We start from the raw sequence: 4,662 nt of genomic DNA, 5'->3' as shown, positions 1-4,662 counted from the left end.
CTCTCCAATGTCTTCACTGGGCTAAGCGGAACATCCTCCAACCCCTAGGACACGTTCTTTAGGAGAGAAATGTATACAGTTTAATCTGGGAGATAATTACTCACCGTGGGAGAAACTTCAGTCTTCACCCACACTGTCCTATTGTTTATACCGTAGAAAACTTCTGCTCAAACTTTAAAGCCTTCCGGAGGCTCACAGTGAATTTGGCTTTATAGGAATGAGTTTGTGTTCGTGTGTGTGTGTGTGTGTGTGTGTGTGTGTGTGTGTGTGCATACAGGTAGAGTGCCTCCCTTAGTCTTGGATACAGGGTCTCTCACTAAGCCTGTAACTCACCAGCTGAGTTAGGCTGGCTGGCTAATGAGCTCCACAGGTCTGCCTGCTCTGTCAATGACTCCCCGTGCTGGGGGACAGTTGCATACCACCACGCCTGGCTTTTTATGTGGGTTCTGAGGATCTAAACTCGGGTTCTTAGGCTCAACCTTTTCCAGTTCTCCTTTCAACACCGTCCTGTGGGGCCCAGCAAGCTAGACACCGAGCACAAGAAGCTCAGTTCCCTTAGTAATGCCTGTCCCTCCTTTAATGTCTTCTAGTCAGAGGGAGAGGGGGGAGAGAAAGAGAGAAAGAGAGAGAGAGAGAGAGAGAGAGAGAGAGAAACCCGTGGCATGGTATGGAGCGGAGAGGAAGATATTTGGAGTTGGGTCTCACACTGTGCCTTGTTTCACATAGGATTTCTCATAGCCAGGCTTGCTAACTGGGAGCTTCTAGATCCTTCTGTGTCTGTTTTCCCACCTCACAAGAGGCAAACAAACGGTACCTGGCTTTCAATGGGCTCCTCACACCTGCAGGGCAAGTGCTTTATCCATTGGGCCGTCTCCCCAGCTTCTAACCCACAATGCTCTAAGTACCTCACAGTCTGAATGAAAGAGCTTGCCATCCCTTCCCTGCTCTCTAATGGACAGATAACTCTGTCAGGACTGTGTTTGCCCTGGTAGCAGTGTTGACATAGAAAGATGGGCTCCCCTTTATTGGGCTGAACAATCAGGGTCTAAGACTCTGAAAGAACTTGGCCCTGAGGCTCCAGTGTGATTTAGAAGTCTGTTTCGTTCCTCTGATATTGAGTCACCAGACTGGATTAATTTTCCAGGGCGTTATGCTAATTATATACCACTGAAGCTAATGGATTATATGAAAAAAATGGCAACAAGTGAAAAAAGTAGCAGAGCCTCCTAGCTTCTTCCCCCAGCTCAAGGCTGTTTATACTAGAAATCATTTGGTTACTATTAATTAATAAGCATCATGGTGACCCTCAATTTTCTGAAGTGTCCACCATCATTTTCTAGTTAATCTCTCCCAGCCATTATTGCTTTTTACACAAAGGGCGGAGTGGATGAATTGGTTGCCTGAAGTCATGTCTGTGGTAAAGCCAAAATTGCACTTTAAACGTTATGAATAATAATAAAAATAAAGTGTCTGTGATGTGCCTCATGGTTTTCAAAGGACTTCCTCCCTCATTATTTTGCTGATGCTTACTAAACATCCTGGGAAGGTTTCCTGTTGAGTAGCTGCAGACAGCAGAAGAGAGTTTATTTCACAGCTGTGTTGGTGAAATGGGAACTAAGAAAGGACTGTAACATTCTGGTGCCTAAGTCTGGAGGTCTGTACAGGATGAACTTCACTTTCTATCTCCTCTTTTGGTAGGATTCTGGGATTTTCGGGCACTATGGAGCAAACATTTTGCCAAATGCACCTTGTGTTTTGTAAGGCTCTCGTTTTGTTTTACCAATGTGAAAAGCCCCAGGATTCAATGTCAATAAAAACCTAGTTTAGGAACTAGGCGTGCTGGCACATGCCCGTGACCTCAGCTCTCAGGAAGCTTCTAGGGAACCACAGAGTCAGCTCAAGACACCCCAAGACCAGGTTCTCAGCACAAAGGAGATTTATTTGACCCAGAGAGACAGAGGGAAGGATAAGCGACAAAGACAGGAGATAAAGGAAGAGAGAGAAAGGAACAAGGGACAGGAGGGGAAAAAGAGCAAGGGATAGGGGAAAGGACATTTTTTTCAGGGGAGGGGTGCAAAGGACTGCCTCTGGATAGAGAGGAGACAGATGTGGCCCATAGGCACGTGGCAGTTTATAAAGGTAAAAGGGGAAACCCTGTGTTAGTATGAGGTGTTCAGTTTTAATTGGGCATGTTAATTAGGTGAGCCAAAGGGCTTTTGATTGCTGGACTTTAATACTTTGATAGCTGGACCTTGGTAGTCAGCCTCAGAAGGAGGAAATGAACAAACAAGGGAACAGACTTTGAGGGCTAGCTTTAGGACTGTAGTCTAATGGTTTTTAACAAGGTAGGATGTAGCAGAAGTTTGTTGTGTTGTGTGGATGTGTTTTTGTTATAGTCCGAAGTGTGGGATGTGGGAATGCTTTGTCCATAGCTGATAGCAGCCTCGTGAGAGGCATGTGATCTTTGTCAGCCTCGTGAGAGGATGTGTGATTCTTGTCAACAGGAAATGGCCTTTGTGCAGGGGGCATGGTTTTTGCCATCTGAAAAGCATCCTGGTATGGACTCTGAGAAGGTATAAATTGGAGCCCACAGACAGAAATTGCTTTGCATTGAAATGTTTTATGTAGCTTCGCTATGCTTCGCTATACTCTTTTACAGAAAAGTGCTCCAGAGATAGCGTCCAGTAGGCCTGTTGCTAATTCATGCTGCTTTTGCTGAATCGTGTTCTTGCTGCTGATTCACGCCACTGCCACTGTCTGCCATTTGCTGCTGTTCACTGCTGTTGTTAGCTGTTAGACTGGACTGCTGGTATCCTAACAATGAAGAGCAGAATCATGCCAAGGAACGATGTCTAAAGAGGTCCACAATCTTCGTTCCTATTTACCTTCTTTCTCTCCTACCTAAGGGCAGTGGGTTGGAAGGGAGGTAGAGGCATTTAAAAACCCAAAGTAAAGGTTTCTGAAAAATGAATGGGGGGAAAGGGCAAGACCTTCGAGACCCATGTTTGCCCTGCAAGCACTGGACTAGAGACCCCTCAAAGCTGAAGTAGGTTTCTGTGAACTTGAGCAGCCTGGACTGCAAAGTAAGTGCTGGGTAAGCTGGGGCTCTATAGGAAGACCTCATCTCAAACAAACACAGTTTGTTAAAATAAATAAAGTTGGGTTAATCCAAAAACCCATCCTGTTAGAATGCTGGAATAAAATTTCTGAAAATCTAGGTTGGATCTAATGACTACTATGGACTTATACTGCAATATACCTTATCTGCTCATTTTCTCTTCCTTTCTTCATTTCCTTTCTCTCTCTCCTTCCCTTTTTCTCTCCCACCTTCCTTTATCTTTTGTTTCAGGTAGCTCAGGCTGGTCCAAACACCTTATGTATCCAAGGCTGGCCTTGAACTCTTGATCTTCTGCCTTCACCTCTAAATTGCTGAGATTATCATCATGACCCACCATGGCCAGCACTACCCAATTTTTATCAATGCCTGGGCCTGCCTTGTCCTCTGTAGACCCATTATCCACACTCCCCATTCAGTCTTTCTAGAACCTTCTATAATCCCACAACAAAGAACTGACGGTTGGACAGGTGTTCTAAAGACATGGAGTCTATGCCTCTTATAAATGAAAAAATAGTGAGGCTCAAATAGTTACCTTCTAAGTCTCCTAGCTAGTAATAGTCACACCAGCATCAAGAACCCACTAGAGCCTTGCTTAAGCAGAAAAGGACACTATAGCAGTGTTTGCCTAGCACACTGACTGGCGACACACGCAGAGAACTGTTTCCAAGATGTGCTCGTATTCACAGGGCCTCCTCAGCATAGGGGTTTGTGGTCATATTACTTGGCTTAGTTGGAAATTCACGATGCAAATGAGAAAATTGGAGACTCTGGAAAGTCCCTTGGGAAAGAATTTGTTTAACCAAGCATTTCTCAAAATACTTCGTCATTTCTCCCCTCCTCGCAGGAAGTCTAATTACAGCCTGTGTAATTAGTGTTCCATGGTGATAATGACACATTGACAGACAAATAAATGTTGTCTTTTGAGATGGGACAGTCAAAAGCTAGGTCCTCTGCTACCAGTTACTTGTATCTTTACATGAGTTTAGGAATAGGTCCTGTCAAAAAGGGGTGGTTTAACCCAGCTGTGGTAGCACAGGGCCTGTAATCCAAGCATTCTAGAGGTGGATGCAGGAGGACCAGAAGTTCAAGATCATCTCCCACCAGCTACATAGAAAGCTTGAAGCCAGCCTAAAAATAAAATGAATTAGGAAAGGTTGGTTAAGGGTCCCATTTTTCTATTCAGTTGGAAATAACGAGAAACTATGGAGGAGTTCCCTTGGAGCTGATAGCCCTGAATTCCAGAGCTTATGGGATGGACCCTTCTCTAGAAAGAAACCTCTGTCTCTAGGCCCAAAGAGTCAGACTTCTGACTCCAAAGTCCCAGTTAGAAGCTTATTGCTTTTGCTCCCAGAGCCAGAGGCTTGTGGTTTTAGGCCCCCAGAACTAGTCTATGGTTCTGAACTTTCAAAGCTAGAGATTTATGGCCCTAGATGCTCAAGTAAGAAGCCTGTTGCAGCTGGGCGTGGTCGCACATGCCTGTAATCCTAGCACTCAAGGAGGCAGAGGCAGGAGGATGGATGTGCGTTTAAGGCCATCCTGGTCTA

Source organism: Psammomys obesus, unplaced genomic scaffold (assembly GCF_907164565.1).
Source record: "Psammomys obesus unplaced genomic scaffold, mPsaObe1.curated_primary_1811, whole genome shotgun sequence".
NCBI lineage: Eukaryota > Metazoa > Chordata > Mammalia > Rodentia > Muridae > Psammomys > Psammomys obesus.
This window is presented reverse-complemented; position numbering follows the sequence as displayed.